General features: G+C 28.9%; 1 long non-coding RNA gene and 1 other non-coding gene across 2 annotated transcripts; both read right to left on the reverse strand.

Moving 5' to 3' along the window:
* Positions 1-8,873: 8,873 nt before the first annotated feature.
* TRNAC-GCA (transfer RNA cysteine (anticodon GCA)) lies at positions 8,874-8,945 on the reverse strand. Its single transcript has one exon. It is a non-coding gene; the product is annotated as a tRNA-Cys (tRNA).
* A 3,577-nt stretch (positions 8,946-12,522) lies between these two features.
* Positions 12,523-13,224, reverse strand: LOC132043210 (uncharacterized). The gene is made up of 2 exons (XR_009411725.1): positions 12,929-13,224; positions 12,523-12,847 (listed from the first exon to the last, which is right to left on the reverse strand). It is a non-coding gene; the product is annotated as an uncharacterized LOC132043210 (long non-coding RNA).
* Positions 13,225-14,808: the final 1,584 nt, after the last annotated feature.

Genomic DNA, 14,808 nt, shown 5'->3' on the forward strand with positions numbered 1-14,808 from the left:
GGTCTGAACAAATGTTTCACTTATTTATAGAAAAGAAAGAACCTTAAGGCAACAAGTGTAATTTGTAGTAAAAGATTGTTTTTTTCCTTAGGGTGTATGTGAATTTAAATGTGAATTTAAGAGGATTCACATGTATGTAAAAAAATTGGAAATTTTGACCGTTTGGTTAAGGCTCACTTTCACGAGTATCCTACAGCACATTGGAACGTTGGAGCGCACTATATGGGTTTAAAATTGTTTCCCACCCTTTGGGGAACATTCCACTAAGGTTTTGATTTTTGTAAATCTACTATTTCACCTTATGCACCTATTCATAAGAGTGACTTTAGTAATTGAAGGTATTAAAACAAGACAAGGTATTATATTGAGATTAACTAGGCAGCTTGAATATGATTTGGGTGATATTCAAAAGTAGTTATTTGAAGTAAAGTTAAAAATTGGTACTTGAAAGTTGAAGTTTTGCTAGGGAAAAAACTTACCTCATGAACTATGAGTTGGAGTAAAAAATTGACTAGAATGTATAAAAAAAATATGTCCAAATGGGACCTTACCTTACGTTTTAGTTATGTTTGTAGGCGCTTGGATCTGAATTTGGTGATATTTGAATAGAGTAATATTTGAAGTTAAATTGAAAAAGAGTGTCTGAAAATTAAAATTGTGCTTGGAACATGCATATCACTTAAAAAGTTTCCTGAGAATTTTTTTTTTTTTTTTTTTTAGTGAGAAAAACTCAACTTAAAAAGCAACTTCAAGTTGGAGTTAATATTTGACAAAAATGTTTATCCAAACTGATTTTTTGAAGAAAAAGAAGTTGAAATAAATAGCAAATTTCTATGTCCAAACGGATTGTGTTTTTGTTATATGTTAGTAAGGTTCATTTAGATCCAATATTGTCAAAGACTTATATACTTGGAGAAGCTATTTTTATTAAACTAAAATGAACTTACATGAAGAGATATAAACAATAATAATACAAAAATGGTAGTTCTAAAGTACAACTACGATAAAAGATTCTCGGAACCGTGGTTAATTTTCTATAAATGTCATCATCGTAAATTATATAAACTATATTGATATGTTTATTTAGTGTTTGTTTATTTGTATATATATATATATATATATATATATATATATATATATATATATATATATATATTTTTTTTTTTTTTTGTAGAACATGGCTTCGCTTGAAAGAGCAAGGCTGAGCTAAAAGAGATATTATTCCCTTTACCAAATCTAAGTACTTAATTAAATTATTAAATGACTACTTTATTATTACTTTTATGTCTTTTTCCTCATATTTTAAATAATTTCAATTGAGTAACAGATTGGAAAGTAACCTCACAAAGAGATGTGGTCCTCTATGTGTGTTTTACGAAAAAGTTATTACGTAAATATTTATTTTGATTTGGATTTGAATTTTGGGTACAATAACTTTTAAAACGAGTTAAATGGGTGTCAATAAGCAAAATTTTGGAATAGACTATTTTATAGGAGACATACATATTTGAATAATTTTATTGTCACAAAAATTACAAAACCTATTTTACAAAATAGCTTGGATGGCCATTCAAGAAATCAACCCCGTAAATGTAATTTACTTACATTACGAGGGGAAGAGATTTATGGACTTTGGTCAAGATTTGACACAATTATTCGTAACTGCAACACTTTGACAATTTTGATAATAAATTTCAGTTATATATATTGATTACATACGTTCTTCTTTATAAAATGAGTGTAATTTAACATGTTAAACAAGTTAATTGCCATATTTACTGAATTATCAAATCAATATACTTAACTGTTAAGTAATTCGATTGTGAATATATTTACTGTGTATTGCACTTAAATCTCATTTATAATTTATCGTTTGTCTCATTTTAAATGTAAATACATTGAATATCCGTTTAAGAAAAAGATGTTTAGGATTTAATTCATCAACCTACTACTTGACAAAGGCATGTGATTTCTGTATTGATTAGTTGAATTGCTGTTGTACTAATGAAATGATTATCGACTTTCCTGTTTTGGAAGTTTACTAGCAACTAAAATTAGACGGTCCAATCACAGAAAGCAACTTAAATTCAATTGGTCGCTAATTACGGTAAACAAAATTAGGCTTTCTTCTCTATAATTATCCTATTACGATTTTAACAATATATACCAAAAAGTTATTAAAAAGTGACTTCATATTCTTATCTTTAAAATAAAATAAAATAAAAAAGGAGAAATATTCAAACTTGAATCTTTTTTCTTTTATAGCTTAAATAACATAAAATGGAAGGTAAGTAGGCGAGGGGGCCAATATAGCCAAGTGGATTATTTTGACGCTTGTATTTGGAATTACTATTCTTTGAGATAGGTTAATCTTATTTATCGATAAAGTAGCAATGCATATAATAAAAATTTGTTAGCTACGACTATTTATTTAATGACGAAGTTCGTGGTTAATTCATGCCTTTTTTTGTAATGTATGATTATATTTCACTCCGAGAAAATGCAAATTGCATGATGTTATCAAAATATCTAATGTGAGAAAGAGGTGATCAAGTCTAAGATTATAACTGATTTGTACAAGAAGTATTTAATAAACATAAGATTGGTTAGTACATTGGATTTTGAAAAACTAATGAATTTGTGACCCTATACGACCAGTTTAGTTTCGTGTGTGGCCTCAAGAGTTTGTTCAAATTACTTAGCAATCATAAAGCTGCTTTGTCGTTTCTTTGGGACCCCAAAAAGATGACAAATTCACTACTTGTCATCATAGAATCTTGGTTCTCACATGTGATCCAAAGTTTGTGAAGATATTTTTCTAGCTCAAAAAGTTATGTTTTTGCTATTCTTTTGTACGAGGAATTTCTCTCTCTCTATGTTCTTTGTGATATTAATCGTTGTAAACACTGTTTGAAATACAATCGCATAAATTCTTTTCTTTAAGCTTGAGGCATGTTATTGATGATACTATCCTTAAGAATGTTTAATTGGGGATGGGTGGTTCTTTTAGTATAAACTAGGAATAGAAGTAACAAAGAATAGTTTAGTAGCAGAAATCTTAGGAAAGAAAGAAGAAATTATTGTTTAATTACCAATTTTTTATTTATTTATGTGTTTGTGTCTTTCTCATAAGAAAGTATCTGTGTATGTATAAGTGGAATATTCAAAACGTAATATTGAGTAAATCCAACCGTATAAATTGATTTGGATTAGGCTTCATGTATATCTCTCGAGTGGGGAGGTGTTGGGGAATATACTACTTTTACTTTCAGGCTCATTTCTCATGTGCGCGAGATTAATTTTTAAAGTGAAATCCGGTTAAAATAATTCAGTTTTTTTGAAATTTCTCATAAGTTTATATAAACTAAGTTTGTTTTATCACATGTCAAAACGGTAACTATGGATATTTCAAAATATTAATTCAATTACACTTTGCTTAAATTTTGAAGTAAAAAGTGTCAAATGAGTTAACTCATAGTAACAAATATTATAGAGAACAAATTTTCCAATTTAAGAAAGAGACGTTGGGAACACTTGAGGTGAAATAATTAAGTACAACGCACTAAAAGAAATGATAAAATAAATTAATTAGGACCATATTGATTGACAGCAATTGGTTGTTATTTGTTAAATGATATATGAGCATTTTGGATAGGCATTTCATTGAACTAATGACTGATCAATAACATGTTTAAGTTTGTCTTATAAAGGTCTTAACCTTTTTCTTGAATCCTTAAAGCTTGGTTTGTGAGCTGTACAACACTGATATCTGGGCAAATCTAGTGCTTCATCCAGGTTTAGCTAAACTCATTATTTTCAGTGTGAAATAAAAATTTTATGTGAAAATACACAGAACTTTCAATAAATATTAAATTTAAATTCATAATTCTAAAAGTACAATAAATTTAGTGCTAAAAACCTAATTACTCCCTTATATTATACATCAAGCACATGATCATCAAGACAGCTTCAATTCAAAGGTTCTTGATTGCCTACATTCTCCATTAATGAATATTACAACTAAAAAATGATACTACTGTTATCAAACAAATATATGCAAGTATTTACATCAAGCACATGATCATCAAGACAGCTTCAATTCAACTAGTCAACTATATATAAGGTTCTTTAATTAGATTGCATAAACATAAACTGTTTCTCCATTAATGAATGAGAAGTTAATGATAATGTTAAAAATTATGATGAAGTGGGCCTTGGACAATACTGTTATGAAACAAATCAAAAGATCAACGCAAGTATTTACCGCATATAGAGCCTTGCAAAAGAAGTAAAGTTAGCAAATTATCAAATGCAACGTCGAAAACTTAATTTTTTCTCAAGTCTCAAATATGAATATATATAGTTTTTCCATTTTAAAAAAATAATTAATTTTTTTCAAAATTTAATTAGTTTTTTTTCTACTTTGGTATTTTGCATAAACATGAAAACTGTTAAGACATTTTAAAAAAAATAATACCATATTATAACAATCCATTTTTCCATATTTTAAAGAAAAATCAGTTTTTTTAACTCCAAGTTTTTTTTTTTAATCGGGTTTTAAAAATATTCTAAAAATGAGTTTTTTAAACTCTTCTTTGGTTTAAAAATAAATTTTTAAAAGAAAATCAATATGAAAGCGGGTTTTAAAAATAAATTTTTTAAAAGAAAAATCATCTAACTTCAGTTTTTTTTTTGTTTTAAAACAGGTTTTTAAAATAATTTTTTTAAAAGAGAAATCAGTTTTTTTTAATTCACTTTTTTTATTTTTAAAAACAAATAAGTCACATTAAAAAATAAAAATACATGCGCGTACGGAAGGGGAGTGTATTATATAGAGGCAAATTCAGTGTAAAATATTACGATGAATTTTATGAATTTATTTGGAATTCTATCACATTTCATCTCTAATCTACACATTTCATCTCTAATCCACTGAATTTAAAAATATATTATTTTTTACTTATTAAATTAGTTTTTAAATACATATATATATATATATATTTAAGTCAAAGTTACTGCATTCGAATGAACTGATCTGATAGCTCATTCAAATTGGTCCCCGACAGATACATTTATATTACAAACGTATAATCACCATGCTTCAACCGAATTATCTATGCACTGTGTTCCAATAACTTGTCTTAGTTTTGTGGCTGCTCTATTACCCATGTGAGACCTGGAAATTCACAAAAGGCACTGATGTAGTTGCATCCTGCCTAATTTGCTATTCAAATATTGGGGTCCCCCTTTGTACAACAAAAGCATGAGATTTTTTTTTTTTTTTTGGCCCAAAAACTACCTTTCTATCCTGAAAAATAGGAAAGAATTTGTTTTTTTCTTGTAAAAAATTCTTGTTATCTTGTTTTCTTCACTTTCTTGATATTGTTTGTGAACCTTATATATGACAAGATTGACACTCATATATATATATATATATATATATATAAGAGTCTAAGACAGATTGATGAATTAGGTAGCGCTGAATGCGGAGAGATACGTTAGTTGCCGTCCAATTTTTCTTATCTAAATGTCAATGCATGCTTTGCTTTCTGATAATAGTTGTAAACCAAGAAGGGATGGTTTTACACTAGTGTCCGGTATATTTTTTGGAGTCACTATTAATTTGAACTTGTGTTGCATGTCCATTAAAGCGTTCTATATCACTATTTTTCGATTTTCAATGTTCGAACCCAAGACCTTTTATTCAAAGCAGAAAAGATTCTATTCATCTCATCACTATCCTTGATGGTTAGAACACATGCACTATTTTAAATAGAGGTTTTTCCCATTGATAATCAGTGAGAAATTTGAGTTATAAAACATTATTTTCCCACTTCATTTCCACCGAACTAGCTCACTGGGAAAACACATGGCGGGAAACTGGTTCACATTGAAACGCTGGAAAAGTTCCTACTTTTTCCGTATGAAAACAATAAAATCTGTTTCTTTCAAAATATGTGGGAATAGCTGCTGAATATTTTCAAATGAGAAATTTCAGTGAGAAAATAATAATTTTTTAGTAGTGAAATGGTGTACGTGCTTCCTCATTGCCCATGCAGTGGGTTAATGATCTCTATTTCTAACTTGTCAATCATTTGCTGTCCATACTAATTAAGGTCCGTATATGATTTGGTTTTGTTCGCGTTTACAAAATCTTTGTTTTTATTAATTTATTGATTTTTCCTTCTCATGAAATGTCAAATGAGTGAGCTTGCTCACATTATTGGCTTCACGCCAGAATAAAGATGGAAAGTTATTGTAGATTGAGAATCAATTATACAAACGGACTTTTTACAGAAAACAAATTGAATCTTAAGTTAGACGACGGGCTTGAACGTCTTTATGTTATGGATTATGTTATATATGTTTCTTTGACAGAAAACAACTTCTTTTGTCATGTCTCCATCTACGACTTAAAATAAAGGGCGGACCGTTAGATCTTTATATAACTAGGAGCAGACAGCTAGTTTATAAATTAAGGATTAATTCATGTGAATCCAATAGCTTATGTCTAGATTTTGTATTGTATTAAGATATTCATTATATAGCTATAAATATTTGATCGTGAATCGAATTATTAGTATATATTAACTTAAGATTGTTATAGATAATCATAAACTTTAAATTCTAAATCCGCATGTGTCTATAACAATTATCAGATACCCATATAGGGACCTAGCTAGTTAAACTTCCATGGTGTTGAAAGATTGTTAAGAAGGTACCTGGATTGAGAAAACTAGTCATGCTTGACTGATGAGGTTAGTGTGCAAATTCAATTGTGTATACTTGGCTTGAGCAATTCACATGTTCGTGTCAAATAACTTTATGAATGTACATTTTGTTGAGACAAAGGAAGTCCTAATTAGCACATGACTTTCTTGACCATGTATGTCATGATTTTGTCAGCTGACTTTGTTGTAATGAAGAAACATGATTCGCTAAGCACATGGAAAAACCTTAACGTACACCACATAAATATACAGCTTCAACAACTCACATAGAAAGTTCAAGGTGTAGACAGGTAGCGGAGACAAGATAAATTCGAAATATAAAGAATAACGGAAAAGGGTCAAATATACCCCTGTACTATCGAAAAAGGGTCAAATATATCATCGTTATCTTTGGGCCTAATTATCCTACCGATTATCTTATTGGATTAAATATCTGCCTCAGTTAAGTTTGTCCAAGATGGACATTTAATCAACGCAAGATAATATTTTGATGAGGTGGATCTTTACGCTACACACGCCACCGCCCCTAACCCATTTACCCCTCGCATCTAATTTTTCTTCAAGTATTAAAACTTCCTTCCCCCACCACCATTACCATCATGACCACCGGATAAAGCAATAACCATGATGCTTGACAGTCAGAACTCTGCATATAATATTTAAAGCAAATCAAAAACCAAAACTTTGATTCTTGGATTGAAAATAACAAAAGCTCTTCCAAGACGAATGACAGTGAATTACACATACTAAATAGAGAAGAATGTTCTGCATTTCCACCAAAAAAATTCACATATCAGACAATTCAACAATTAAAAATCTAACTAAAACCCAGAAATTCAAGATTTTTAGAGAAGCAGAATTTTAGAGAAAAATTAAAGGAGGATCACAGTCCTTGATAAACGATAGAATATTGACTTTGACTGAGCACGGTGGCTCCAGTGGAAGGCTGGTTTAAATCGATTAATGGCTCCTTGTCAATAGTAATACTCATGGCATTTTAGGCACCACCAAGATTGTCACCTTTTGAACTATAGCCGGTGATTTTTTCCTATGCGAGAGAGTGTTCAAAAGATACTCCGTCCGCTCCAAAAAAAAATTATCTTAATTACTATTTAGAAATCAAAGGATAAAGTTTATCTTTCAAGTTAGATAAATAAATTGAGGGGGCCATGATGGCGGTAATGGTGACAATAGTGGTGGAGGGAACGAAAATTTAGTGGTGAAAGAAAAAATAGAGAGGAGGGATAAATGGGTGAGGGCGAGGTGGCATGCCATATGTGGCGATCCACCTCATCAAACGTTAGTGCGCATTGGATTAAATGTCTACCTTGGACATACTTAAGCGATGAGGGATATTTGATCTAATAAGATAATAAGAGGAGATAATTAAGGCTGAAAAGTATATCGAAAAAGATATTTGCCCCTTTTTCGATAGTACAGGGATATTTGGCCCTTTTCCGAAGAATTAAATATAGAAAGAAGTTAATGGGTTCAACGTATCTACTACATATATACATAAAACTTAATTGATCTTGTATATACAATATAGTTTTTTGGTGAAAAGGGTTGAACAAACTCCATTGTGCTGATTTCAAGAGTTCCAATAAGCCTTTTGTCATCAACCTAGCTAGGAAATTATTACGATATCAAATTGGATCTCCACAACAAATAAGTAGACGAAGATGATATAATTAGTCATTAAGAAGACAAACATGATGAGGAAAACTTTGATATTTACTAATCCTTACAATGTTTTAATTTCATAAACACAATTTTTTTCCAAGTAGAATAAAATTCCGCATAACATGTGTACGTAATATGATTTAACTTCAAATTCATTAAACTAAATCTGCATAATTAATTAGGTTATTCAATCCGATATAGTAATGTACATCTTTTTAGTCTTCCCTTTTCCAGTATCTACCCCATTAAACTAGTGATTAACTTTAAATAAACAAACAAAAATGAACAAGCTAAACAAGTGATGATATCGTGACTTAATTATAGTGGTAATACAAAGTATAAACATGTTTATATATGCCACTGTGAATATTAAGTGAACTATTATAATCCGTTTGATGATTCACTGTACCAATTACAGAAGAAATAGGAAAAAAAAATCAATTAAGAACATAAAAAAGAAGGGCCCAACCGGGTTCGAACCGGTGACCTCTTGATCTGCAGTCAAATGCTCTACCACTGAGCTATGGACCCTTTATTGTTGAAAATCTATTTATGATTTATTAGATAAATTAAAGTGAAAATATATGAGTGCACATTTTTATTTAATGGGAATCAGAAAGGTTGAGATGAAAAATCTTTAAATGAGGAATGAGGAAATAATCAAAATCTATCAGTAAAAAAGTAGCTTGTGTAAGTGCTTATTTGCTATTCATGGTATAAATTTCTTTTATTTCTTTTTACAAATACATTACCTGCTTTTTAATCTTTGAATCAACATTCTAGCAATGTTTGGCATTTCACTTCTAGATTTTCTATGTCATAAAGGTACAGATAAAAATGCATTACTAACAACGGCCCATATCAATTACTTTGTGAAGGAGTAAATATTTAAAAGTAAGGGTCATTTTTATGCTACGTTACTTAAATTATTTGAATAAACATTTTGTATAAAGATGATCAACATATTTGATTGAAAATACATTTTACATAGAAGAGGAATTAACTGTTTTATTGACCTATATTTATAAAAATATTTCTAATTATTTTACTGGAAAAGAAACTATGAAGTTTTATCCAATTGGGCTGGCTAAGCAAACAGGGGATCCAGATAGGAGTTGGTCTACAGACTCCAGGTTTGCTGATACCTAAAGATATATATTTCTTTTACATAGTTAATATGCATATATGTTTTACATTTTCCCATCATCCATTTTATTCTGTTTTATTTGTTTGACAATCGCGTTAGCTTTTGCCCACCTCGATTAATTTCATAGGGTATTTGCTATCTCCTTACCAGCAGATGTATCGAGTAATTTTGTTTACCAAATTTTGGACAAATGGGAAAAAATCACCTAATATTTTTTGTCTTTGATGGATTTGATTATGATACTTCGTGATCTCAACTTCATTGACCACTAGGTCACTTCCTTAGTTGCCCCTCCATCCATTTCATTGGTGGGGTTTAGAGTACGAAGGTCAAACTATCTAAGTTCCATGTGAATTTAAGTCTATATATTTCTTTAAGTTCTTAGAATAAAGTTCACACGTATAGATTTATACAAAAAAATATTAAGTCACAATAATTAATAATTTAAATTTTTATTTGTTAGCAAGGATTCTTTCCATTCAAAAGCTTCTTTTCCACCAGTGTACCCATGCCTCATTGATAATATGGTTGCCATTTCAATATTTATCGACATTTTCAATAAATCTACACATATACATATGGTTTTTTTTTCCTTTTTTTTTTTTTTTGGTGTAATTGATGGGGAACCTAGCCTTTTCATGAAGGATTAAGAATTAGGACCACATCTATAAGGGCCAAAGATTGCCATCGAATAGTAGGGTTCCAATATCCACTTAACTATTGAAAATGATTGAACAACCCAATATTCCCTTACTTTTCCACATATGCACTTTGGGCCGCTCAAATTGACAGATTCACTTGGTTTTTAAGAAACATTTTTTTGCGAAGAAGTGCCCTTCTTTTATTAATTGGTCTTTAAATTTTCTTTTTTCATGTTGTGATCTTTAAATTAAATTATTCTTCTTTAAATTTTTGCCCAAAACAATTAATTATAAATAATTAACTATTCGAGTTGAATCAATTATTTATAAATTAAAAAAATTTATTAAATTTATTTTCAAATATAAAAATAATCATACTTTCAAATGAATTACAAATTTTATAAAATGATCATATAAATTAAAAAAGAGAACTTGGCATGATTGAGAGGTGAACTTTGATTATTACCACAAAGTTATCTATAGGCAACTTCAAATAACATTAACGTAAACATACTTTGTGAGTTGAATTATCAAATTATTCTTCCGTTGATTATGAAATCTAAAATGAAGCATAAGTTAAAATATTTTATAAATTCCTTCAAAGTTATTTTAGAATCCCTCCATTTTAATTTACCGTGTCTATTTAATGAAGAAATATATCAAAGTTATTTGACTCTTTAATTTCAAATTTCAAGGCATTTTATTTGGCATGTTTACAATCACATCTTTGATAATTCCTTAGAGTTAAGTTTAAAAGGATGTGAGCGAAAGCAATGCAACCTTCCCATTTTATTACTTTGTTCGTCTCAATTTATGTGATGCATTTTAATTGAAAATAAATTATTCTTCAAAAAAATTGAAACAATTAATTATAAATAATTAACTATTTATGTGACTATCAATTATTTATTAAGAATAAAAAATTTATTAAATTTATTTTCAAATATAAAAATAATCATTGCTTTCAAATGTACTACAATAAAAGTGCATCATATAAATTAAAAAAGAGAAATTTCATGATTGAGAGGTGAAATTTTATGTACCTTCTTTCAACTTCAAATAACATTAACGTAAACTACTGTGAGTTGAGTTTATTCTTATTATTCTTCTGTTGATTATAGATCTAAAATGAAGTTTAAAATATTTTATAAATATGATTCAAATTTTTTAGAATCCCTCCATTTTAATTTAAGTGTCTATTTAATAAGAAATATTTCAATGTACATTTGACAACTCTTTAATTTCAATATTTTAATTGGCATGTTTACAATCACATCTTCAAGACTTTTTTCTTAGAGTTAATGGTTAAAAGTATGTGAAAAAAGCGATAGAGTGATAGTTGATATGTGTTTTTAATCATTATCTCTTTTTATTTTTGCAAATTCCGTGTTCAATCAAATTACTAACACTTAAATTGAAGGCTTCAAAGCATTTATAGAAACGTAATACGTATGTATTATTGGCTTGAATAGGGAGATGGATAAGCTATTTCCTGATTAGAAAAGTTCATTTTCTTGTAATAAAAAAGGATCAGATTCTTCAACTGATTCCACAAGGCAAATATCTTTTGTTGAAAGATGACAAAATAGAAAGGACAAGAATATATTTTTTTAAAAACTACATAAAATAATGGAGGATACATTCACGAAGAAGGATTTTAAACCATTTCATCAAATCCAAAATGGCTTCACCTAATAGTTTGTCAAAGTTCCTCAATTTCTGAAATGGAACTGAAAATGTTGTCCTTTCATGAGAGAATATATATTTCTTTTAAAATTAGCTATGAAATTTGTTACACTAATTTTGGCGTTAATAGCATGTAGCTAAAAAGATCTTTTGATAATTAGTCACTAAATAATATTAACAACTAATTCTTTCATTTAAGGGAAAAAGTTGTTTATCGTTGATTCCTAACACATTATAAATTAACAACAAAAGAAGTGTTTTTGATCCTTCATTTCTCCGTTTCTCAATTCCCTTTTTTATGGTAGAAAAAATCTAGTAATGTGAGAATAATATTAGCATATAAGCCACTAGGGCACATTGAATTTTTTCTGCACATATGTAACTCATGTTACAAAAGAGATACTAAAGAATATAATAAGCATTAAGTTGAAGTTAAACTAGAAATAAAGCACTTCCTTAACTTGTCATTAAGCCTCCTTACAACATTCTGAAGCTAGAGTAAACATTAAACTGGTCAGCTTGTCATCTTAAAACATCAAAATTCTTGACAAAAACAAAAAAAGTAACAAAGATTAATTTAGCATTATTAGTTGAAGTAAAACTAGAAATAGAAAAAAAAAATCATACAAAGCACTTTACTAACTTGTCATTAGACCTTCTTACAACATTTTTGAAGCTAGAAAATTAAACTGGTCAGCAACTAGTCATCTAAAAATATCAAAATTCTTATAGAGGATTTTTTGGGGTTGAGGAAGAAAAAGAGAGGAGGTGGGGGGGGGGGGGTGTTGTAACTTGTAAGTGATAAATTTTACAAGCAAAAACCAAAGTTGCCATTGTCAAAGTTGAGTGCATAACTTAAAGGATCATAGTGAAAACTCAACTTGTTACTCTTTTTCTTCTTCTTCTCATTCAAGAATTGAGCTTTGAATTTCAAGAAAATGCTCCTCAACTTCCTCTTCCTATACAAAAACACTAATCTTGAGTTATAACACATCTCAACGACTAACCCCATCTCTATATCAAAGTTCTCAAATACCAACCTCAACATAAAAATATTCAAAACCAAGAAAAGAGTATGTGTAGGATGAAGCAAAGAAGAGATAAATAGAGAGAATTTGTGATTTGGTTTGTTGTGGATTGTTTTATTTGGTCTGATAGATAAGGGGGTGTTTGGCTTGCAGCGTAAGGAGCAGAGGTACTGAGACAGAGCTAGTACACTGAGACAGTAGAGGAGTGACTGAGTGCTGTCTAATATTTATCAAATGGTATAATAGGAAAAGTGGTTTTGCTTTTTTTGGATTTGGTGGGTTATTTGGCTTGTAAGATGGTTCTCTCTTATCTTAAAAGCCTTTTGTAAAAAGGTTTAAATTCTGTGCACTAATATACTCCCTCTATTCTAATTTGTTTGACATTTTTCATTTTTCGAAAATTAAATATTTTAATTTTGACCGTTTGTTTCAACATAGAATCGTTAGATTTTTCGAAATGAAATTTACATATTTAAAAACTACGTAAAAAGTACTATAAGTCACCATAATTAATGATCTAAAACATTTAAAAGACATATGAAAAAATTACGATCAAAGAATGAATCATTTGACTCTCGAAAAGTGAAAAGTGTCAAACTAATTGGGATGAAGGGAGTATATATTATACTTTTTAATTTATATGGTATAGTTTGAATCAGTACGAAATTTAAAATTTATTATTTTAATCTTCCGTATGGTATGTATTTTTTGAAATTTAAAATTTATTATTTTACTCATGTCTCCTCGAAGAAACCAACACCTGTATGGTATGTACTCTACGAATTTACAAATTTGAATTTACAATTAAAATGAACAATTTAATTGGCCACTTGTGTTTTATCCAAAAAAGTGTCTGCGAATAAAGGAATAATGGCCACTTTTGTGCTGTGTGTTTGTTGACTTTTGATGTTTGGCCTTAAACATATCATAACATGTGTGTGATGATAAAAGTTTCTCATGAAGCGTGAAATAGAAAGTGTGAGGTTTATTATTTTCATATTTAGAACAGTATTATTCTTTTTAGATCGGACTGAAAAGTAAGTGCATGCGCCACATAAATGCGCCACATAAATTAAAATGAAATTAATAGTAGAGTTTAAGTTCTATGTACGCATTAGTACAAAAAATTATATGTTGTAGTTGTAATCACTTAAAATGTATATGTTGGTAAAATTGATTGATTACATAAAATAAATGGTAACATGTCGATAACAAATTAAATTATATAGATGATGTATAAAAAGCTCATTACAATGTCAAAATCTCCAAAAATGACTGTTGATTTTCGTGTTCAACTATTTGTATAATTAGTGCCTTCATTGCAATTGTGGCCCGTGGTTCACAGTCCGACACTGGAAAAATTTGACCTCTCGAGTTTCAACCCAAACTATCCCAACAAATTTCAAGTGATATTAGTGACTTATTTAAAGTGTCAAAACCTGTTTTAACACAAACGTCCAAAAATATGGGTTAGATCGTCACAAGTAAATAACTTATTATACTGTCAATAAAAATATTTTATTTATTCAATAAGTTTAATTACTAGTGCCTCAATTTTAAACAAGTTAAAAGCTGATCGTATAAATCTTCAGAAATCATGTTTATTCAATCAAATTCATGTCAAGCAAAAATATTCTAATTATGTAAGAAAAATATACTGTCAATTACAACTCTATCTATCTCGAAAAGATTGTCTTCCTCTTTTTTTTTAATTTGTCTTAAAAAGATTAACACCTTTCTATATTTAGAAATAACTTAAGTTTATGAGATAATTTACAGCCACACAAATATCTAATGCTTGTTTTGGATTACATATTTTAAAAAATTTCCTTTATTTCTTAAATTTTATATTAAGTCAAACTAAGATAATTTTTTTGAAACGAGAGAGAGAG

This window comes from Lycium ferocissimum, unplaced genomic scaffold (genome assembly GCF_029784015.1).
Source record: "Lycium ferocissimum isolate CSIRO_LF1 unplaced genomic scaffold, AGI_CSIRO_Lferr_CH_V1 ctg2202, whole genome shotgun sequence".
Classification (NCBI taxonomy): Eukaryota; Viridiplantae; Streptophyta; class Magnoliopsida; order Solanales; family Solanaceae; genus Lycium; species Lycium ferocissimum.